We start from the raw sequence: 26,072 nt of genomic DNA, 5'->3' as shown, positions 1-26,072 counted from the left end.
AGAAAAAAAATGTACTTGATGCAAGTCACCAGACAAGTTTTTCTAAAGGAGATACATAAAAAGCAGTCCCCTACTTTAGCAATTTGGGTTACCACAGAAGTTAAAATCATGGATGTGAAATTCAAGGACCCATTGATTCACTCTGGTTTGAAAATTAAATTTTTATGACCATGGAAAAATTATTTTCCTTCTCTAATAAGATGCTAATAATGATATCCTATTACAACCATAAGTCTTCCAAAAAGGCCTTATCTTTTTTAATATTTATTTTTATTTTTTATTTTTTTTAATAAACATATAATATATTTTTATCCCCAGGGGTACAGGTCTGTGAATCGTCAGGTTTACACACTTCACAGCACTCACCATAGCACATACCCTCCCCAATGTCCATAACCCTACCCCCCTTCTCCCAACCCCCCTCCTGCTAGCAACCCTCAGTTTGTTTTGTGAGATTAAGAGTCACTTATGGTTTGTCGCCCGCCCAATCCCATCTTGTTTCATTTATTCTTTTCCTACCCCCTAACCCCCCATGTTGCATCTCCACTTCCACATATCAGGGAGATCATATGATAGTTGTCTTTCTCTGATTGACTTATTTCGCTAAACATGATACCCTCTAGTTCCATCCACATTGTCGCAAATGGCAAGATTTCATTTCTTTTGATGGCTGCATAGTATTCCATTGTGTATATATACCACTTCTTCTTTATACATTCATTTGCGGATGGATATCTAGGTTCTTTCCATAGTTTGGCTATTGTAGACATTGCTGCTATAAACATTCGGGTGTACGTGCCCCTTCGGATCACTACGTTTGTATCTTTAGGGTAAACACCTAGTAGTGCAATTGCTAGGTCATAGGGTAGCTCTATTTTCAACATTTTGAGGAACCTACAAGCTGTTTTCCAGAGTGGTAGCACCAGCTTGCATTCCCACCAACAGTGTAGGAGGGTTCCCCTTTCTCCGCATCCTTGCCAGCATCTGTCATTTCCTGACTTGTTAATTTTAGCCATTCTGACTGGTATGAGGTGATATCTCATTGTGGTTTTGATTTGTATTTCCCTGATGCCGAGTGATATGGAGCAGTTTTTCATGTGTCTGTTGGCCATCTGGATGTCTTCTTTGCAGAAATGTCTGTTCATGTCCTCTGCCCATTTCTTGATTGGATTCTTTGTTCTTTGGGTGTTGAGTTTGCTAAGTTCTTTATAGATTTTGGACACTAGCCCTTTATCCGATATGTTGTTTACAAATATCTTCTCCCATTCTGTCAGTTGTCTTTTGGTTTTGTTAACTGTTTCCTTTGCTGTGCAAAAGCTTTTGATCTTGATAAAATCCCAATAGTTCATTTTTGCCCTTGCTTCCCTTGCCTTTGGCGATGTTCCTAGGAAGATGGTGCTGCGGCTGAGGTCGAAGAGGTTGCTGCCTGTGTTCTCCTCAAGGATTTGGATGGATTCCTTTCTCACATTGAGGTCCTTCATCCATTTTGAGTCTATTTTCATGTGTGTTGTAAGGAAATAGTTCAATTTCATTTTTCTGCATGTGGCTGTCCAATTTTCCCAACACCATTTATTAAAGAGGCTGTCTTTTTTCCATTGGACATTCTTTCCTGCTTTGTGGAAGATTAGTTGACCATAGAGTTGAGGGTCTATTTCTGGGCTCTCTATTCTGTTCCATTGATCTATGTGTCTGTTTTTGTGAGAAAGACCTTATCTTGACTAAACTTTAGACTGTCTTTTTTCCTAACTCTGAGTCCCTGACCTTCCTTTTCTTAGAGCATTTACTGTAAAAAAAAAAAAAAAAAAAAAAAACTTAAAACTGTAAATTCTTTCTCCACCCATTTGAAATATAAACTTTTATTCAACTATTTAGAAGTTGACACTTAGGTTGTCTCCATATCATGGCTATTATGAATAATGCTGTAATAAATGTAGAAGTAAAGGTATCGTATATCTTTATAGATTCTATATATCATAAAGATATATACATGTAAAGATATCACTCTGAGGTCCTTTTTCATTTCCTTAAATATAACCCAAAAGTGAGATAGCTTGATCCTATAATAGCTCTACTTTTAATTTTTTTATGAAATTCCATATGCTTTCCATAGTAGATATACAAACTTACATTCCCACCCACAAGACACAAGATTTCCCTTTTCTCCACATCTTTGCCAACACTTGTTATCTCTTGTCTTCTTGTTGATAGAGATTCTACCAGTTTGAGTTGATATTTCATTGTAGTTTTTATTTGCATTTCCCTGATGATAAATGATATTGAGCATCTTTTCATGTACCTGCTGGCCACGTGTATGGCCACATTTGTGGCCTGGGTGGCTCAGAGGGTAAAGCCTCTGCCTTCAGCTCTGGTCATGTTCTCAGGGTCCTGAGGTTGAGCCCCCCATGGGACTCTCTGCTCAGCAGGGAGCCAGCTTCCCCCTCACTCTGCCTGTCTCTCTCCTACTTGTGATCTCTCTCTCTGTGTCACATAAAGAAATAAAAACTTTAAGAAAACATCTATCCAATTCTTTTATCCATTTTAAATCAGATTGTTTTTTGTTTCTTCGTTTTTTGTTTTTTGTTTTGTTTTGTTTCTTGTCTGTTATTGAGTTCTATGAGCTCTTTATATATGCTGGATACTAATCTTATCCAGTAAGTGATTTGTAAATATTTTCTCGTATTTTATAGATTCCCTTTCCATTTTGTTGATTGTTTCTTTTGTTGTGCTGAAGATCTTGAGTTTGCTGTAGTCTTGTGGATTTTTGTTCAGTTTCTTGTGCTTTTGGTGTCATATCCAAAAAATCATTGCCAAGACCAATGTTGAAGAGTCTCTTCCCCATGTTTTCTTTTAGGAGTTTTATAGTAGCACGTCTTATGTTTATGTCTCTGATCCATTTTGATTTTTTAAAGTGTATTTATTTATTTTATTTAAGATGTCAATTTAGAGGCACCTGGGTAGCTCAGTGGGTTAAACCTCTGCCTTTGGCTCAGGTCATAGTCTCAGGGTTTTGGGATCAAGCTCTGCATCAGGATCTCTGTTCAGAGGGAAGCCTGCTTTCACCCTTTCTCTCTCTGCCTGCCTTTCTGCCTACTTGTGATCTCTCTCTGTCAAATAAATAAATAAAATATTTTTTTAAAGATGTATCTATTTGAGAAAGAAAGAAAGAGAAAAAAAAGCAAAAATACAGTACTGGGACTACATTAAAAAAAAAACAACAACTTATGCACAGTGAAGGAAACAATCAACTAAACTAAAAGGCAACCTATGGAATAGGTGAAGATATTTGTAATTGACATATCTGATAAAAGGTTAGTATCCAAGGTATATAAAGGACTCATAGAACAATACCCTAAAATTGAATAATCCAATTGAAAACTGGGCAGAAGACATGAAAAGATATTTCCTGAAAAAAGACATCCAGATGGCCAACAGACACATGATAAGATATTCATCATTAACTCCCATCAGAAAAATGCAAATCAAAACTACAATGAGATATCACCTCACATCTGTAGGAATGGCTAAAATAAAAAACAAACAAACAAACAAAAAGCCACAAGAAATAACAGGTGTTGGTGAGGATGTGGAGAAAAAGTATCCCACTTGTCCTGTTGGTGGGAATGAAAACCAGTACAGCCTCTTGGAAAATATGGTGGAGTTTCCTCAAAATGTTAAGAATAGAACTACCTTGGGAAACCTGGGTGGCTCAGTGGGTTAAGTTTCTCTTGCCTTCAGCTCAGGTCATGATCCCAGGGTCCTGGGATTGAGCCTTGCATCAAGCTTTATGCTCAGCAGGGAGCCTGCTTCTCCCTCTCTCTCTGCCTGCCTCTCTGCCTACTTGTAATCCCCTCTCTGTCAAATAAATAAATAAAAATTTTAAAAAAAGAACAGAACTACCTTACTATCTAATAATCACACTACTGGTTATTTATCCCACAAATATAAAACTACTAATTCAAAAGGATACATGAACCCCTATGTTTATGGCATCATCACTTACAATAGCTAAAATATGAAAGCAGCTCAAGGGTCCATCAAAAAATGAATGGAAAAGGTGTGGCACATATATGCAATGGAATATTATTCAGCCACAAAAAAAGAATGAAATCATATCATTTGGAACACCACAGTTGAAGGCAGAGTGTATAAGGCTAAGTGAAATAATTCAGTCAGAGAAAAAAAATACCATATGATTTCATCCATATGTAGAATTTAAGAAACAAAACAGATGAGCCAAGGGGGCAGGGGAAGAGAGACAAAAACCAAGAAACAGACTCTTAACTATAGAGAACAAACTGATGGTTACCAGAGGGGAGATGGGTCAGAGGATGGGTGAAATAGGGGAAGGGGAATAAGAGTACACTTATCATGATGAGCGCTGAGTAATATATAGAATTGCTGAGTTATTATATTGTACACATGAACTTAATATAACACCGTGTTATATTTTTTATTAAAAAATTGTTATATTTATTTTTATTAAAAATAAAAAAAATTGTTATATTTATTTTTATTAAAAATTAAAAAAAATTGAAAAAACAAGCACTTTAAAATGTTGATCAAGTGGGATTAATTCTGCAAGTATCATTAAAATTAATATATTTTAGTTAATATTAATTCATAGCGTTAATATATTTTAAAAAATAGTTTATTGCAATCTGTTTATATACAATATTTCCAAGATTTTTCTTTCCTAAAAATGTCTCTTAGAATTACTTTAATAATTTCTAAACTAAGACCAGGAGTTAGGTGATTTGATATGTCAGTATATAATATATTTTTAAAGATTTATTTATTTATTTGACAAAGAGACAGCCAGAGAGGGAATACAAGCAGGGGGAGTGGAAGAGGGAGAAGCAGGCTTCCAGCTGAGCAAGAAGCCTGAGGCAGAGCTTGATCCCAGGACTCTGGGATCATGACCTGAACCTTAATGACTGAGCCATCCAGGTACCTCAATATGTCAGTATATTTTAAAGAGTATTAAAAAGATATTCCAAAGAATTAATCATGATCCTCAGTATGGGCAGATTCTCTACCTCCCTCCTACCCTTTTATATAAAATAAATATGTAAGCAGTTAATGAAATTCAAGGCTGAAAAGGATTTGCTACTGTCTCATGAATTCGTAAACAAAGAAAATTCCTTTAGAGAGTCTATATATAGACACACTCTGCAAGCAAGAACACATGCATTTATGAAGAGATTATTTATCCACTACACCAACCAAACTTTTCCCATAAGCGAAACATACCAGATGAATTGTCAAGCTTGCTTATTATAAACAGTATTCAGTTCTATGAGAGAGAAGCATACACTCTCCTAACTGCTCCACAATTTTCTTTTTGAGTGGTTCATTATAAAAGTGTCTGTTTGCATGTGTGCATGTATGTGTGTGTGTATGTATCTTGGGGGACAGGGAAGGCAGGCTGGAATGAAGGGGCGGAATACCTAAGGAAAAGGATATTTCTTTCCTGCTAAGTAGTGATAATGCACTCTGGGAAATCAAGAGTTATTATTAAAAACTACAACATAAGCAATTTTGATAACAAGCAGCTGTGTAAATGTTTAATACTTTCTATTGTTATGCAAGATAGTTGAGACTCTGCTTGGAGCAGCCTGTGAGCAGGATGCCCCAGATTTATTGCCTTTGTTCTAAATCCACAGCTTGCCAAGCATTCCTATGCTGGGGACACTAAGCTGACAAGGAGCTTCTTATATATATTCAATAAAATATTAGAGAATTATATATATTTATATATATGTACACACACATATATATGTATATACAATTCTTATCTACAAAAGGTCAAGTGTATTAATCCAGGGTTGTGGAGGAGGGGTTCAAGTTTGAAAGAAATAAAGTTGCAGGAGGTTGCTTTCACAAGAGAGCACCCTGAGAGAATGAAGTGCTACACTAAACTGAGGACTGTATTCTGCTTCTGTGAAGACTCAAATCTTTAATGTTTTTGCTGAAGAAGTGCAACTTTAATTTTAACAGTGTTTTTCCTGTGGAGTTTTGAAATTGTTTCTTTTCCGTAATAGTCTCAAAAGATTTATTTTTTCTACCTAATTCAGAAGTTGCTTTTCACAATTTTGAGTTGTGCCTGAGCCTTGTAAAACAGCAATACTAAGAAACCTGCCCAAATGTTGTGTTCAGTTAAATAGCTTAGTGCAAGGAGTCCCCCACTTCGTCATATACGGAGATAAGACTCACAGATGCCCCACCTTGGTAACCTGGGACAAGGCCAGACACAGATCATTCAAATTCCTCTTCTTTCCTTCTAGAGATTAGCTGAACTCTTTGTCCTAGCCGATCAATCAGAGTAAGTTTTTCAGGGACAAACCATGTTAGGCTTTGTTTTTCTTTGGACTCTTGAACTCTGACCTACTTTCAGAAAAGCCAGTATTTGTCCTTCTTTATGGGTCCCTCCTGAGAATTGGCTGACTTCAAGGATAAACATTCCTTGATCAACTGTTCAGTCATGCCACCCTGTCATCCCACACCTCCATAACCCATTCTCTCTACTCTTGTTCACTCCTCCATTAAAAAAAAAAAAAGTCCTTATCTACTTAACCTTTGAGATATTTGCCATTTCTCTATTGTAATAGTCTCCCTCACTGCTCCATTATAATTGTCCCCAGTCCTCATTACAGTAATCCTTTCTAATTAAGTCTCTCCTTACCTAAGACCAGGTTTTTTTTTTATTTGACACTTTGCATATGCAATTATTTCTTTAAAATTTAGACTCACAGACTATCAGCACTGGGAGGAGCCTCAGAGTGAATATAGTTTGATTTTTTATATTATAATATGTTTAAGAATCACTTTCTATTTTAATATGTATGGAATCTAATATATGTATTAGAATTTGATTCTAGATCATTATGCAATTGAACTGGTATGCACATATTACATAAACCAAAGTTTCAGATCGGTTGTTCTTAGATTATGGATTGGGAGACACTAATTCTCAAATGTCCTCTGTTTACAGATGAAAAATAGAGATTTCTTGACTTAACCAAAGAACATGCAGCTAGTCAGTAAATCAATGACATTGATTCTCAAACCAGTATGTGTCCCATTACACAATACTATCTTTGTAATGAAAAAAAAATTGTGACACCAGCATTTTCAAATGGAAGCATAATAAAAGGTTCATATGACAAGCATTTGCTTGGAGTATATGAAACAATGGAGAGCCCTCTAGACATATTGGTACATTGATGTTAACTATTAAGTGCTAATTAGTAGAACAACATATTGAATACTATAGTGGGCTATCTTCAAAGTGATTACTGAATATATTACTAAGCCTTGATATACATTCTGGGGACACATTAAAATATCAACTCTCTTATCTCTACTGAGGAAAGATATATAGCATTGCATGAATGATAACTGTTCTATTCAACAAGCTTCAAAAAAATCTATTATTTCAAGTAATATAGAAAGAAAAACTGCTTTAAATTAAAAATCTGTTTTTAATATAGAAACAAAGTTGTGCCCTTTATTGAAGAACAAAAATGATAAATCCCTGGAGTCCAGTCAGATGCACATAATAACATTAAAAGACAAAGGACACATCAGTAGTGAAAAATAAATGAAGAAAGTCGCTGTTTTAACACCCTGGAATTTTTTTTCTTAATTTTTTAAATGAAAGTCTATATTCTTGCCTGATTTTGCTTCTCTATTTCCCATTTGTCTTTGCTGGATTTTTGTTTGTTTATTTGTTCGTTTGTTCTGTTTTGTTTTGTTTTGCTTTGTTTTTAACCAGATTGTGATATACTGGTGGTCTCGGCTCTGCACACAAAATACAATCATTTGTAAATAAATTATTTTGCAAACTGGCACTGGACAATCATTCATTTCACAGTTTACAAAGCTGAGGAAAAAGGACTTCTGAACATTTTTCAAAAATTCATTGGTCCTGGTTTTTGGCTAATGTCTCATGGATAAAATTAAATGCTTGTTCCTTTGTGGAAAAGATGATGGCATTTAAAAAAAGATTTTATAGTATGGTCAAAAACCAAAAACAGATACAAAAAAAAAACGAAAAAAAATGTGGGTCCACAAGTAGACTGAATTTCAGGGAATCAGTCTCTTACTTGGGAATCAAACCATTCATAGTTCTTACTGTAATTCTTATTCACAAATAAAACAGAGTAAAAGCCCAAGCAAATATATTTTCTAATACCACTTTGCAAGATGTGAGTGAACAACAGTTGGTCTCTGAGGGTTGACTATAGGAAGGTTCAATTCTTATTATGTCAGATTACTTTGTAACTAACCAAGAGTATGGGAGAAACCCTGTGATAGTAATCATGGTTCAAATTTATACCTTCTACTGTGTCATATGTTTATAAAATGCAATTTGATTATGTTGCTTAAGTTTTGTTTACATGAGTCAGTGTTTTGTATATTACATGTAGTGTGAATTTTCCCTTTATCTTATTTTTGAAATACTGCCCCATTTTTTCAATTTATTCTTGTGGACAAATATGTGTATCTATGTTCAAGTAGCTAGTAACATGTCAAGTTTAAATTAACAGTTTGTTGCCTGTGAGTTATATATAAAAGATTTTTTTTTTTTGGTAGGGGTATCAGCATGAAAATACTTAAAATGAAATTTTAATAGTACCAAGTGAAAATAATAACTTCCAGACCTTTGATCTGCCATTCAGATACACATGGCTTGAGGATAAAAGGAAGGAGAAAATAGAGAAAAGGAAAATACTTCCAGATGAAATACACATATACACACAGGGGTCTTCTAGACTGTTCCCTGATGTGTGAAACAAGAGAATACATGTGTTTTGGTTATATGCTTTATATATGTTCATGGTCGTTTAAGAGATAGACTATAATATATGGGGACTTTTGTACGCATGTTACAGTATTAATAGTGATTCCATTTTTAGATAATCTTTTCTATGTTTCTTAAGATAATTGCTGATATTTTTCATATTATGATATTTTGCTACAGACATGATTTTGCAGCACAACTCAAATGCTATTTGAAGAGGTGTTATAATCGACCAGCTCATTTGTGTGAGAGTTTCAAAGCTTTCATGATATCTGGTCTTCTCACTTATTCTAATGTGAAAGGAAATCTTGAAAAACCCAAAGGTTGTGGATTTCATTTTTAAAAATCAAAGTTTTTTTTTCTTTTTCTCATTCTTTTAAATATTGCCTGTGAGACATGGGAATATCTTATTTTTCTTTCCTCTCTCTTGGAACTACAGTTCCTTCCTCTATGAAAAAATAAGTCATTATTTTATGGAGAATGGACCACAACAGACTATGTGAGTGCTCAGTGAAGGTGTATTGAGTTGTTTCACTATGTAGACATTGATTGCCTTTAAACATATCCAAATTGTGACAACTTACTCCATAAAAATATGTCACAGTACTTTTTAAAATCCACAATCAAAAGTTGTGATTTGATTTTTTAAAACTGAAGATGTTTACCCTATTCAGTGTTATTTCAGCATCTCTAATCAACCATTTTTTTTCTACTTACATTTCTTAAATTATGAATTCAGAGAACTAATGGAACTGATATTTCAGCAGATGGTTTAGCCCTAGAATTTCATCTGAGTCTGAGATTTTTAGGTTCCCTGGCAGAATAAAAGATATAGCTGTTTGCTCCAAATTTAGATGGAATAACTTAAATAAAGGAAGAGTGATATGATTGGAGTGATTCTAAGAAGCAATTATAAAATATGTTAAGAATTCTTGATAATTGTCGGAATTTGTAGGTAAAGTCAATAACTAATGGAAGCCTAAAACATAAGAAAACCTATAAATTTCCTGACTTATTAAAGTGGCAGATGCTAGTATGTGATGACTTTTCTGAATTATCACATAATGGTCTCTGACCATTACCTAGAGAGGAAAATAAGGAATAAGTTGAATTAGCCTCTTCAGCAGCAGCTATATGAGGCAACCAAACCAGCTTTATCATTAGTGAAGTTATATTTAAGAATCAAACAGTTTGTTTTGATTCTTAACACATGAAAATACAAAGATAGAATAGAAATATATAGTGAGAGACTTTATTTGTACTCAGACTGACCTCTGTCACCAATTCTAAAAATACTTTCTTGAGACTATCTTGAATTTTTTTATCTCAAATTTAATAATTGATCTGTATTTATAATGATTCTTTTCCCACTGAGACAGAAAATTAATAACATAATTCATAAAAATAATAATATGATATAATTAAAATTATCTTTCCAGTAGGTATGTTTCTTTCTAGGGCAAGGTCCAAAACAACCTGGTATGAGTGTGAAAACTTTCATAGTTCTCCCAAGTAACCACTTTTCTTCTATTACAAAGTGTGTCAGTCACATCCTGTCACCCTGGGGACAGGCATTTTTTCCCCACCCTTCTGTATGAACTTAACAGATATAAACACCATAATGTTTCTTATTTTTAAATAGAGTACATTTATAGAAAAATTGGGAGTTTTATAGGGTTTCAACTACATACAGTATATTAGAACATTTCACCATCATAAAATCACTTTATTCTCAACTACCAGTGAGGAAAATATTGTTCAAATAAAAAGTCAATTTGATTGAATTGTCTTGAAACCAAGGCCAGTCCAAAAACTCTTAAATGCCACAGGCTAGTGAAAAGCCTTCCACAAGAACTGGAAATGAGTTAGGTGAGTATTGATGCTTTACCCCAGTAACATGGCTACATTAATGTCACTGTATTTTAGCTAATATATTAAGAATTGAGGGGTGCCTGGGTGGCTCAGTGGGTTAAAGCCTCTGCCTTCGGCTCAGGTCATGATCCCAGCATTCTGGGATTGAGCCCCACATTGGGCTCTCTGCTCCGCGGAGAGTCTGCTTCCTCTTCTCTCTCTGCCTGCCTCTCTGCCTACTTGTGATCTATGCCTGTCAAATAATTAAATAAAATCTTAAAAAAAAAAAAAGAATTGAATATCATATGTAGGGGTCAAAGTATTATATATTAAAATTCTAGGCTGTATAAAAAATCAAGTGGTTTCTTTTTTTGCTTAAATAAAGATAGCTACCAAAAAAAACCTAACTGAATGAATGTTTAGAATACTATATTTTTGAGCAATATGAAAAACCCCTTTTCTTGTACGTAGGTTAGTTATTTTCTTTTGAATCCTACCTTGGTAGTATTTGGTTTTAGACTTAGAATATTATGGGCTTCATGATCATCTTAAAAGAATTTTTTTTTCTTCTCTGTATTTTTTTTCTTCTTTCTAAATGGCATTATTTCTTATGTTCTCATCATGTTATGTCTGGACTATTGCAATACCCTAAAACATGACTTTTGTTGGCTTTTAGAGCATACTATAAAAACAATGGTCTTTATAAAATGTTTGTGGCCTTGTTGATTTTTTCATCTACTTTCATTGAACTGGAGTAAAATATATAGTGTAATCTTATATTTTAGTATTCATATGTACAATGACAAAGTTAGGTCTTTACAGGGTTAAAACTATAATTTCGGTCTTATCAAGTAATGATGAGAGTTACACAATGTTTATTTATTCTTTTATTAATAAAAAGTATGCCTATATTACAAAGAACAATCTGAATCTGCCTTTTAGCAAATTTCACATGATAAGTTTCTCAGCATCACTTGAGTTCACATTACAGATTTGTGTGAATTTGTATATGTGAGTGCCTAATACAGGGTCACTATGGCATAAAAGTAATTTGCTAGTGTTCTTAAACTGTGATAAAAAAACAACAAAAAATTTACGAGTGAACATTATAAACATAATTATTTCTTTCATGTTTCATTTTTGTTTGTTCTTTAATGCTGTATTTTGGGAGCCCCAGTGGTTCTGGTAGAGGAAGGGATGCATAGAAAAACAATGGGTAAATATAATGGAATGAAGTAATAAGAAAATGTAAGACACCTTTGAACCCTTTTCAGACAACTCAGAATAACAATTCATGAATAAAGAAAGCACCCAAATGTATAAAACAATAACAAAGATAAAGCAACTAATGATTAATAATACAATAATGGTAGGGAAATTTAACACATTACTTACATCAATAGGCAGATCATCTAAATAGAAAATAAACAAGGAAACAATGGCTATGAGTGTCACACTGGACCAGATGGACTTAACAGATAAATTAAGAACATCCCATTTTAAAATGGCAGAATGCACATTTTTTCCAAGTATATGTGGAATATTTTCCAGAACAGATTACATATTAGATCACAAAATAGACTTTAATACAGTGAGATTGAAATCATATACATCTTTTCTGACCACAACACTGTGAAGCTAGAAGTCAACCACCAGAAAAATTTTGGAAAGATCACAAATACATCAAGGTTAAACAACATGTTACTAAATAATGAATGGTCAATTAAGAAATCAAAGAAGAATTCACAAAAATACATGGACACAAATGAAAATGAAAACACAATGGTCCCAAATATTTGTGATGCCTCAAAAGCAATCCTAAAAGGGAAGTATATAACAATATAGGCCCACCTCAAGAAACAAGAAAAAAAAATATAATAAACTTCTTAACTTTACATGTAAAGGAGCTAGAAAACAAAACAAAACAAAATAAAACACAAACAAACAAACAAACAAATTAAATAAAGCCTAAAGCCAACAGAAGGAAGGAAATAATAAAGATTAAAGCCAAAATAAAAGATACAGAAACTAAAAAAGCAGTAGAACTAATCAATGCTACCAGGAGCTGGTTCTTTGAAAATATCAATAAAATTGGTAAACTTCTAGCCAGACTTTTCAAAAAGAAAATAGACCCATATAAATAAAATTAAAGGGTGCCTGGGTGGCTCAGTGGGTTAAGCCACTGCCTTCAGCTCAGGTCATGATCTCGGGGTCCTGGGATTAAGTCCTGCATGGGGCTCTTTGCTCAGCAGGGAGCCTGGTTCCCTCTCTCTCTCTCTGCCTGCCTGTCCATCTACTTGTGATCTCTCTTTGTCAAATAAATTAAAAAAAAATCTTAAATAAAATTACAAATGAGATTTGAGAAATAGCAGTCAACAGCACAGAAAACAATTATAAGAACAATTAAAAGACAATATAAAGAGAATTATAAGAGACAATATAAAAGCAAATAAGATAATATTATAAAAAACTATATGTCAACAAATTGGACAACCTGAAAGAAATAGAGAAATACCTAGAAACATAAACTACCAAAACCAAAACAAGATAATAGCAAATAAATTGAATCAGTAATTTAAAAACTCCCAAACAAATAAAAGTTCAGGGCCAGATAGCTTCACAGGCTATCTACTTTAAATTCTACTGGACATTTTGGAAATTCTACTGAACATTTCAGAAGACTTAATACCTATTCTTTCAAACTATTCCAAAAAAGTAGAAAAGGAAAGAACACTTCCTAATTCATTCTATGAGATCAGCATTACCCTGATATAAAACCATGTAAAGACACCATCAGAAAAAGAGGACTACAGGCCTATATCCCTGATTAACATTGATATAAAAATTCTCAGTAAAATACAAGTAAGCCAAATTTTAAAATACATTAAAAATAATTCACCATGTTTAAGTGGGATTTTTTCCTGGATGGGGGTGTTGTTCAATATTTGAAAATCAACTACTGTGATACCTCACATTAGTAAAAGAAAGGATAAGAAATGTATGATCTTTCCAATAGATGCAGAAAAAGCATTGGACAAAGTACAACATCCATTCATGATAAAAACACTCAAGCAACGTAGGGCTAGAGGGAACATACTTCAACAAAATAATGGCCATATACAAAAAACCCGCAGTGAATATCATACACAATAAGGAAAAACTGAGAACTTTTCTTCTATGGTCAGGAACAAGACAGAGATGTCCACTCTCACCACTTCTATTCAACATAGTATTGAGATTCCTAACCACAGGAATCATATAACAAAAAGGAATAAAAGGCATCCAAAACAGCAAGGAAGAAGTGAAATCTTCACTATTTGAAGATGATGAGGTATGCTATATAGAAAACTTGGGGAACCTGGGTGGCTGAGTTGGTTGGGTGACTGACTCCTTAGTTTTTGCTCATATAATGATCTCTGGGTCCTGGGATCAAGCCCCACACCGTGTTCCACTCTCACTGAAGATTCTGCTTTGGGATTCTCTCTCACCCTCTGTCCCTTCCTCCTCTAAATTAACTAAGTATTTAAAAAAAGAAAAGGAAAGAAAACTCAAAGGACTCTACAAAAAAACCTGCTAACCCTGATAAATGAATGCAGTAAATTCACAAAATCAAGGCACAGAAATCTGCTGCATTTCTTTACACCAAATGTAAAGCAGCATAAAGAGAAACGAAGGAATCAATGAAATTTACAATTGCACCAAAACCAATAAAATACTTAGGAATAAAACTAACCAAGAGGTAAAATGTCTGTACTCTGAAAACTATATGATACTGTTGAAAGAAACTGAAGATGACACAAAGAAATGGAAAAACTTTCCATGCTTATGGATTAGAAGCAAAAAATATATTAACAAATATTTATTTATTTGACAGAGATCACAAGTAGGCAGAGAGACAGGCAGAGAGAGAGGGGAAGCAGGTTCCCTGCCAAGCAGAGAGTCCAGTGTGGGGCTCAATGCCAGGGCCCTGAGATCATGATCTGAGCTGACAGCAGAGACTTAACCCAATGAGCCACCAGGTGACCCAGAAAAAAAAAAAAAAAAAATATATATATATATATATTAATGTCTATAGTACTTAAAGTAATCTACACATTTAATGCAATCCCTATCAAAATACCATCAGCATTTTTCACAGAGCTAAATGAAGAATTCTAAAATTGATGGGGCCATAGGAAATGCCCAATAACCAAAGTAACTTCAAGAATGAAAAGCAAAGCTGGAGACATCACAATTCCAGACTTCAAGTCATATTACAAATATGTAGTAATTAAAACAGTATGATATTGACATAAATTAGACACATAAATTAATATAACAGGATGGAAAACTCAAAAACGAGCCCACAAGATATGGCCAATTTATCTTCAACAAAGCAGGAAAGAATATCCAAAAGCAAGAAGAGAGTCTCACCAACAAATGGTATTAGGGAAGCTGGACAGCAGCAAACAAAAGAATAAAACTGGACCAATTTCTTACACCAAACACAAAAACAAATTCAAAATGGATTAAATACCTAAATATGAGAGTTTAAACCATTAAAATCTTGGAGAAGAATACTGGCAGTAACATCTTTGACATTGGCTGTAGCAGCTTCCTTCTAGATATGTCTCCTGAGATAAGAGAAACCAAAGCAAAAATAAACTATTGGGACTTCATCAAAATAAAAAGCTTCTGCACAGCAAAGGAAACACTTAAAAAACTAAAAGGCAACACACAAAATGGGAAAAGATATTTGCTAATGAGATATCCAATAAAGGGTTAGTATCAAGAATATATAAAGAACTTATACAAGTCAACACCTAAAACCCAATTCCAATTAAAAAAGATGGACAGAACACATGAAGAGATATTTTTCAAGAAAGCATCCAGATGACCAATGGATGTATGAAAAAGATATTCAACATTACTGATTATTAGGAGAATTCAAATAAAAAACTATAATGAGATATCACCTCACACCTGTTTGTATGACAAAAATAAAAAACACAAGAAACAACAAGCATTTGTGAGGATGTGGAGAAAAAGAAATCACCTTTCATTGTCTGTGGGAATGCAAATTGGTGCAGCCACTCTGGAAAACTATGGATGCTCCTCAAAAAGTTGCAAATAGAGCTAACGTATGATCCAGAAGTTGCACTAGTAGGTATTTACCCAAAGAATGCAAAAGTACTCATTCAAAGAAATGCATTCACCTCTATGTTTATGGCAGTATTATCTACAATAACTAAGTTATAGAGAGAGCACAAATTTCCATTGACTGATGAATTGATAAGAAAAAGTGGTATATATATATGCAATGGGTTATTATTCACCCATAAAAAGAATGAAATCTTGCCATTTGCAATGGTATGGTTGGAGTGAAGGAGTATTATGCTATGAGAAATAAGTCAGTCATTCCTCAGTCACCCAAACTTTCCATGCCTCTGGGAGGGGCAGAGAAAATCAAGTTGCCATTGCCCACAGAACCTTCTTGTGTCCCATATCCCAGCAGTCCAGATCTAACCTAGAGAATTCCCTGTTCCCACTGGCCCATGCCACACCAACCAACAGCTAGTCCTCATGCCGGTAAACAGGATTAAGGTAAAACTGGAAAGATACACTAAGAGATAACTCAGCACTGTCTGTTTCTGAGAATCTTCCCCTAGCTCACTCCCCATCCCTCCTCCACGACACAGGACAGGTCACTGTGTTTTTTGCTGGATCTCAGGAAATACAGTTGATCCCAAACAACATGGGTCTAAGCAGCATGGGTCCACTAATACACAGATTTTCCAATAAATACAGGGCTGTAAATGTAAAAAAAAAAAGAAAAAGAATTAAGTCAGTCAGAGAAAAGCAAATACAAATGCTATAAGAATTTAAAAAACAAAACAAATAAGCAAAAGGGAAAAAAAGAGAGAAAGAGGCAAATTAAGAAATAGATTCTTAACTATAGAGAACAAACTAATGGTTGCCAAAGGGGAGGTCGGTGGGGAAACTGGTTAAACAAGCGATGGTGATAAAGGAATGCACTTGTGATGAGCACCAAGTGTATGGAAGTGCTGAATCATTATCTTGTACACCTGAAACATTTTATATATATATATATATATATATATATATATATATATATATATATATGTCAGGATCCAGTGCTTAGAGTCTAATGGAGGATGTCCTTCATTATGCAATAGATTTAGGCTATAACATAGATAACCAAAATGGCACTGGAACTGGAACTGCAATTGTAATAAGTACTTCAAAGGATGGTTATACAGGAATCATAGAAATTGAGAGACAAAACTACTACCAAAAGAGGGAGCAAAGAAAGGTGTCACCAATTCAGTAGAATTTGAGCTTTGTATTTAAGGTTAGGTAGAATTTGAATACATGGATATTTAGGTTAACAGCATGGAAGGTGGAGGAAGCATCACAGACACAGACATAAAAACATGGGAGGTTTATTGCAAAGAGAAGAGTTAATCAATCAATGCAGAGATATAGAAGGGTAATAATGAAGAATAATAATGGAAATACATGTTAGGGCTATATTACAGAAGACATGAAAGGCTGAGATAAAAATATTAAATTACGTATTTTGAATAATCATGAATAAAGGTTTGTCAGACTGTCCTTCACAAAGTAGGTAAGATGGACCATGTAACAGGAAAAAAAAAAAAAAAGGGAGAGAGAGAGAGAGAGATAAGAACACTAATTAGGAATCTATTATTATCTAACTATTAAGTAGTGAATCCTGGGCCAGAGTGTTGGAGGTTGTGGTGCCTAGGTGGCTCAGTTGGTTGAGTGTCTGACTTGGTTTTGGCTCAGGTCATGATCTCATGGGTTGTGGGATAAATCGCCAAATTGGGTGGGCTTCACCCAATGAATGCTTGAAGATTCTCTCCATCTTTCCCCCTCACTCTCTCCCTTTCTCTTTCTCAAATAAATACAAATATTTAAAAAGTAATGAAAATAAAAATAGTGAATCCAGGGGGAGAAAAAATAAAAGTGAAGTCAGAATACTGATTTATTTATATGCAGTCCCGCAAGAATTGGAAATTCATTTGAAATGATTAAAAGAAAAACTTAAAAAAAATTGAAATATATGTCTTCATTTTTTAGTTATTTTATTAATGGAACAAATCCTGAAAGGTGATATTCAAAATATTCCATAACTACTATAATCTGAATACTAATCATATAGAATGGGCAATGGTTTCGGCTATACTGTTGGTGTCAGCTCTGCATTTAACACAGTGAAGATGATTGAAAGGAAAGAAAATGCAGTAAGTGTTCAGGACTACCAAGATTATCAAGGTTTGAGTTGCTTACGGGATATATATTTGGACATGTCCTAAAGTCACATACAAATTTAGACTAGTACTCCACAATCTGGTATATTTCACTTAAGCCATAAGTGGAAAAATTCCATTCAGTTAGAGAGAGGGACAATTTGAGATCCAAGTTACAAAACAGCATCAAGCAAAACATTACAGTAAAACATTACAATTTTTCAGCCTGTATACACTAAGGAAGATGGCAACCACTAATTTTTCGTGGTGTAATAAAATATACCGTATCTTTACTCCACTAAAAAACTTATGGTATATTAGGTGAAGTATTTCTGATTATACACTTTCATTAAGATAAGGAACATATTGAAGAGTGGTATAATGGAAGAAATAGCAATTTTAATTTACATGCATTTTCCTACAAATTTTAGATACATAATTTAATTTTTATTTTTTTAAGTTTTTTTGTTTTTTTTGTTTTTTGTTTTTTGTTTTTTTTTGTTTGTTTTTTTGACAGAAAGAGAGAAAGAGAGATCACAAGGACAAAGAGGCAGGTAGAGAGGGGGAAGCAGGCTCCCTGCTGAGCAGAGATCCCAATGCAGGGCTTGATCCCAGGACCCTGAGATCATGACCTGAGCCGAAGGCAGAGGCACAACCCACTAAGCCACCCAGGTGCCCCTAGATACATAAGTTTAGGTAAGATAATTAATGCTTAACTTCTCTGAGACCCTCTTTCTTCCCATACAAAATATGAAAAGTAATACCTTAGTGTTTCTGGTTAAGGTTCAAGTGGATAATAAACATAAAAGGCTTAACCAACCCAAAATGCCAGAATAGTTTCTCCACAAAATCCAATGTTTACTATATCATGCTAAAGCAGCTGAATGGATTTCCATTATGTTATAGTGTATAGTGTTATAGTGTATGCTTGAGGATGGTCTGATTTAAAGTATATGTTGGGGACACTTGTGTGGCTTAGATGGTTAAGTGTCCAACTCTTGATCTCAGTTTAGTTCTTGATCTCTGGGTCATGAGTGCAAACTCTGGGTTGGGTTACACACTGGGCATAGAGCCTACTTAATTTTTTTTAAGTATTTTTGTATGGCATAATCAATGTTAATTTTGGTGGTCTTTCACCTTGTATCAAAATGAAAGGAGGTCTTTTATCTGAATGGCTGAAATCAACATGGTATACACAGTTGGCATGATGGTCTTTTAGAAAAACATGAAATACTTTCTAAAACAATGTGGACCATAAAGTCAACAGTTGTTTCAAAATCACTGATACAGGGGGAGGAGCAAGATGGGAGAGGAATAGGAGACCTAAATTTCACTGGGTACCAGAATTCAGCTAGGTAGCTATCAAGCTACCTATAAACTCTACAGGAGATCAAAGAAAAGAATAGCAGCAATTCTAGAAACAGAAAAGAGACCACCTTCTGGAAGGTAAGATGTGTGGAGGAGTGAATTCAAGGTGATATACAGGAAGATAGTCCATGGCAGCAAGGGCCAGCTCCTAGCAAGCAGCAGAGCAGCAGAGCACAAAACCAGAACTTTTGGAAGTCTGTTCCATTGAAGAATGTTGCTCCAGAGACTAAGCAGATGATGGAGCCCTAAAAGAGACAGTGTGGTCTTAGATCCCTCATGGTCACAGAAAGACCAGGGGTGCCTGAGTGTGGCAGAGCTCCCAGGTATTGGAGTGGGGAAGCTGTCTGCAAACACAGAGCCAAGGAATGGCCTCTCAGCTCAGGGTTGCCATAAACCATGATTCCCAGCACAGTCAGGCCACTGCTCTTCGAGCAGGGACCCCAAAAGTGGCAGATCCAGGGAGACACCCACTTTCCTCCACAGGAAGGAGTGGCACAGGAATATGTTACAGGAACCTGTTGGGTTTGGAGGCTCCAAATGTGCCATGTGCCAGAGATAGAAATGCTCAGTCACAGGCCATGTGAGCACAGGGCATTGCTGGAAACCAGGAAAAGAGGAGTTATTAACTGCTTTTCTCTGGGAGTTCACTGAGGAGTGGGGACCTGAGCTCTTGGCTCCTCCAGGTCAGAGATTGGGAAGCCATCTTCAATCTCTTTGCAAAGCTGTATGGAATGCATTCAGGGAATAAAAGATACCAAGAACAAAACAAAGCAGATTACTTAGCCTGGCCCCTGGCAAGAGTGGTGCAATTCTGCCTTGAGCAAAGATATTTGAGAATCACTGCAACAGGCACCTCCCCCAGAAGATCAGCAAGAACATCCACCCAAGACCAAGTTCACCAATCAATGAGAACAATGGAACTCCAGAGCTAGGGGGATGTGGCACATAGAATTCATGGCCTTTTTCCTATGATTCTTTAGTCTTTCAATATTATTTTTTTAGTTTAATTTTTCTTATTCTATTTTTTAATATTTCCTCTTTCTTATTTTAAACTTTTTAAACTATTTATCTTATCAATGCCTTTTTAAATTTTTTAAAATTTTCATTGTTATAGTTATATTCTATCCCTTCATTGTAGTTACCCTTATTTTTGCACACACACACACACACACACACATATATATATATATATATATATATATATATATATATATATATACACACACACATAAATATGTATATATATATTTTTTTCCTTTAAAATTTGGGGAGGTAGTTTCTTCATACAGATCAAATACACCAGAATCTCTCTTTCTCTCTCTCTCTGTGTGTGTGTGTGTGTGTGTGTGTGTGTGTGTTTCTTTCTCCTTTCTTGTCCTCCTGGTTTCCAGTCTCTTCTGATTTGCTTAGTATATATTTTTTTGGGGGGGGGCATTGCTACCCTTTTCGTATTTTGTCTCTCATCCATCTATTCTTATCAGGATAAAATGACAAGGTGGAAAACCTCACCTCAGAATAAAGAACAAGAGGCAGTACCAATAGTAGGGACCTAAGCAATACAGACATTAGTAAGATGTCAGAACCAAAGTTCAGAATGATGATTATGAAGATGCTAGCTAGGCTTGAAAACAGCACAGAAGTTACTAGAGAACCCCTTTCTGGAGAAATAAAAACCCTTTCTGGAGAAATAAAAGAAATAAAATCTAGCAAAGTTGAAATAAAAAAAGCTATTAATGAAGAGCAATAAAAAATGGATGTTCTTACTGCTAGGATAAATGAGGCAGAAGAGAGAATAAGTGATATAGAAGACCAAATGATGGAGAATAAAGAAGCTGAACAAGAGAGATAAATAACAACTGGACCATGAGGGGAGAATTCAAGAGATAAGTGATACCATAAGATGAAACGATATAAGAATAATTGGGATCCCAGAAGAAGAAGAAAGAGAGAAAGGGGCAGAAGATATGTTAGAGCAAATTATAACAGAGAATTTCCTCAATTTGGGGAAGATAACAAGCATCAAAATTTAGGAGGCACAGAGAAGCCCCCTGAAAATCAATAAAAATGGGTCAACACCCTGTCATCTAATAGTAAAACTTACAAGTCTCAGTGACAAAGAGAAAATTTTGAAAACAGTTTGGGACAAGATATCTGTAATATACAATGGTAGAAATATGAGACAGCACCTGACCTATCCACAGAGACCTGTCAGACCAGAAAGGCCTGGCATGATATATTCAGAGCAGTAAATGAGAAAAAAATTTGCAGCCAAAAATAATATATCCAGGTAGGTTGTCATTGAAAATGGAGAGATAAAAAGCTTCAAGGACAAACCAAAACTAACAAATAACATGGAGGACATGGGGAGATGGAGAGGAGAAGGGAGCTGAGGGAAATTGGAAAGGGAGGGGAACCATGAGAGACTATGGACCCTGAAAAACAACCTGAGGGTTTTGAAGGGGCGGGGGGTGGGAGGTTGGGGGAACCAGGTGATGGGTATTATGGAGGGCACGCATTGCATGGAGCACTGGGTGTGATGCAAAAACAATGAATACTGTTACACTGAAAAGAAATAAAAAAAAAAAAAAAAAAAAAGAACTTGCAAACACCAAACCAGCACTGCAGGAAATATTGAAAGGGGCCCTCCAAGCAAATAGAGAGCCTAAAAGTAACAGACCAGAAAGGAACAGAGACAATATATAGTAACAGTCACCTTATAGGCAATACAATGTCACTAAATTCATATCTTTCAATAGTTACCCTGAATGTAAATGGGCTAAATAACCCCATTAAAAGACATAGGGTATCAGAATGGATAAAACAATAAATAAATAAAAATAAAAATAAAATAATCCATCAATATGCTGTCTACAAGAAACTCATTTTAGACCCTCCAGATTTAAAGTGAGAGTGTGGAAAACAATTTACCATGCTAATGGACATCAAAAGAAAGCTGGGGTGGCAATTCTTACATTAGATAAATTATATTTTAAGCCAAAGATTAGATTTTGTGCCATCTATAATAAGAGATGAGGAAGGACACTATATCATACTTAAAGGGTCTGCCAACAAGAAGAAATAAAAATTTTAAATATTCCCCTAACATGGGAGCAGCCAATTATATAAACCAATTAATAACAAAAGCAAATAAAGACATCAACAATAACAACAATAGTAAGGGACTTTAATACCTCCCTCACTGAAATGGACAGATCATCCAAGCAAAAGATCAACAAGTAAATAAAGGCTTTAAATGTCACAGTGGACCAGATGGACATCACAGATATATTCAGAACATTTCATCCCAAAGCAACAGAATACACATTCTTCTCTAGTGCACATGGAACATTCTCCAGAATAGAGCACATCCTGGGTCACAAATCAGGTCTCAACTGATACCAAAAGATTGGGATCATTCCCTGCATATTTTCAGACCAATGCTTTGAAAGTAGAACTCAATCACAAAATGAAAGTTGGAAAGAACTCAAATACATGGAGGCTAAAGAGCATCCTAATAAATAGTGAATGGATCAACCAGGAAATTAAAGAAGAATTTTAAAAAAAATCATGGAAATGAATGAAAATGAAAACAGAGCTATTCAAAATCTTCGGGGCACAGCAAAGGCAGTCCTGAGGGAAAGTATACAGCAATACAAGCCTTTCTCAAGAAACAAGAAAGGTCTCAAGTTCATAACCTAACCCTACACCTAAAAGAGCTGGAGAAAGCACATCAAAGAAAGTCTAAACCCTGCAGGAGAAGAGAAATAATAAAAATCAGAGCAGAAATTAATGAAACAGAAAGCAAAGGGCAGTAGAACAGATCAATGAAACTAGAAGCTTGTTCTTTGAAAAAATTAATAAGATTGATAAACCCCTGGCCAGACTTATCAAAAAGAAACGAGAAAGGACCCACATTAATAAAATTATGAATGAAAGAGGAGAGATCACAGCCAACACCAAAGAAATACAAACAATTATAAGAATATATTTTGAGCAACTCTACGCCAGCAAATTTGACAATCTGGGAGAAATGGATGCATTCCTAGAGACAAATAATCTACTAAAACTGAACCAGGAAGAAATAGAAAACCTGAACAGACCCATAACCAGTAAGGAGATTGAAGCAGTCATCAAAAATCTACCAATAAGCAAGAGCCCAGGGCCAGATGGCTTCCCAGGGGACTTATACCAAACATTTAAAGAAGAATTAATTAATACATATTCTCCTGAAACTGTCCCAAAAAATAGAAATGGAAGGAAAACTTCCAAATGCATTCTATGAGGCCAGCATTACCTTGATCCCAAAACTGGACAGCGACCCCATCAAAAAGGAGAATTACAGACCAGTATCCCTGATGAAGATGGATGCAAAAATTCTCACCAAAATACTATCCAATAGGATCCAACAGTATATTAAAAGGATTATTCACCACGACCAAGTGGGATTTATTTCTGGCCTGCCAGGTTGGTTCAACATCCAAAATCAATCAGTGTGTTACAATATATTAATAAAAGAAAGAACAAGAACCACATGTTACTCTCAATAGATGCTGAAAAAACATTGACAAAGCACAGCATCCTTTTGTGATCAAAACTCTTCAGTGTAGGCATACAGGTTACATACCTCAATATCATAAAAGCCATCTATTTAAAACCCAGAGCAAATATCATTCTGAATGGGGAAAAACTGAGAGCTTTTCCCCTAAGGTAAGGAACACCAGAAAAACTGGAACATTTCCATATACTACACACAGAAATAGACAAAAAATGGATGAAAGACCCCAGTGTGAGACAAGAATCCTCAGTGTGAGGAGAACATGACGCAGCAACCTCTTTGACCTTGACCATAGCAACTTCTTTCCAGACACATCTTCAGAAGTAAGGGAAACAAAAGCAAAAATGAACTATTGGGACTTCATCAAGATCAAAAGCTTTTGCACACCAAAGGAAATAGTCAATAAGACCTAAAGACAACTGACAGAATGGGAGAAGATATTGGCAAATAACACATCAGATAAATGGCTAGTATGCTAAATCTATGAAGAGCTTATCAAACTCAACACCCAAAGAACAAATAATCCAATCAATAAATGGGCAGAAGACATGAACAGCCATTTCTGCAAAGAAGACATCCAAATGGCCGACTGACACATGAAAAAGCCAACATCACTTGGCATGAGGGAAATACAAATCAAACCCACAGTGAGATACCACCTTACACCAGTCAGAATGGCTAAAATTAACGTAAACGACAGATGTTGGCAAGGATGTGGAGAAAGGGGAACCCTCCTACACTGTTGGTGGGATTGCAAGCTGGCGCAGCCACTTGGGAAAACAATATGGAGGTTCCTCAAAAAGTTGGAAATAGAGCTATCCTATGACCCAGCAATTGTGCTGCTGGGTATTTACCTTAAAGATACAAATGTAGTGATCCAAAAGGGCACATGCACCCAAATGTTTATAGCAACAATGTCCACAGTAGACAAACTATGAAAAGAACACAGATGTCTGTCAACAGATGAATGGATAAAATGGATAAAGAAGACGTCCCATATGTGTGTGTGTGTGGTATATATATGTGTGTGTGTGTGTGTGTGTGTGTGTGTGTATGCATGTGTGTGTGTGTATGGACTACTATGAAGTCATTAAAAAAAACCCACAAAATCTTGCCATTTGCAATGATGTGGATGGATCTAGAGGGTTTTATGCTAAGCAAAATAATTCAATCAGAGAAAGACAATTATCACATGATCTCTCAGATATGAGGAATTTGAGAGGCAGTGTGGGGGTTTATAGGGGGAAGGGAGGGAAAAAATGAAACAAGATCGGACTGGGGGGGAGACAAACCATAAGAAACTCTTAATCTCAGGAAACAAATGGAGGGCTGCTGGTGTGGGAGGGATAGTTTGGCTGGCTGATAGACATTGGGAAGGGTATATGCTATGATGAATGCTGTGAATTGTGTAGGACTGATGATTCACAGACCTGTGCCCCTGAAAAAAATAATACATTATATGTTAATTTAAAAAAATCACCAATACAGTCATAGGGCACATGGATAAAATTCTATAAGTTAGAAAAGTTAAGAATTACTTACTCAACATATATCCCTGGACATTTAAATTCATGATAAGCAATATTGTTTTAGATGCAATAATGGAAGTATCTTCTTAGTATTTAAGATATTCTTTCATAGAAGTTGAACATTAGAAAGAATTCTTCCTTTTGCAGAAAATAAGATGTTGTACTGACTTATGTGAAAGTAGTATGACAGAAATAATACACCTTAAAGGCAATAATCTCAGTGTGAGAGGACAAGTTCAATAACATTGGGCATATTGAGCTTTAGGAGTAATAAACATCACTGTGTTATGGTCATTAAAATAATGAAAATGTGGCTAATTCCCTGTGGATTTGAATGACTTCAAATGGGCAAAAAAATTTTTTTTTAATATTTATGATCCAAGCCAATTTTTTCCCCATTCATGAACTAACCTCATCGAAACACACTTATAGCAGAGAATCTCTTATTTAAAATGTACTGAATTCTAGGCCAATGAAAGACCTGCAAATTATATGTCTGCTTTTTCTTTGAATCAACTCTATACTAAGATTCATTCATTCAAATATCATTTCTGGGGCATACCTGATTATTTTAAACATCTTCTAAAAATTGTAATATTTCACTATTTGATTTACTATATACTCAAACCTCCTTATAAAGGGGTTTTCTGTGCTTTTATTAAAAATTTTGAAGGAAACCATAACCAGTGAGA

This window comes from Enhydra lutris, unplaced genomic scaffold (genome assembly GCF_002288905.1).
Source record: "Enhydra lutris kenyoni isolate GAN:26980312 unplaced genomic scaffold, ASM228890v2 scaffoldscaffold47, whole genome shotgun sequence".
Taxonomy (NCBI): domain Eukaryota; kingdom Metazoa; phylum Chordata; class Mammalia; order Carnivora; family Mustelidae; genus Enhydra; species Enhydra lutris.
The sequence above is the reverse complement of the archived record's forward strand: the minus strand, read 5'-3'. Positions refer to the sequence as shown.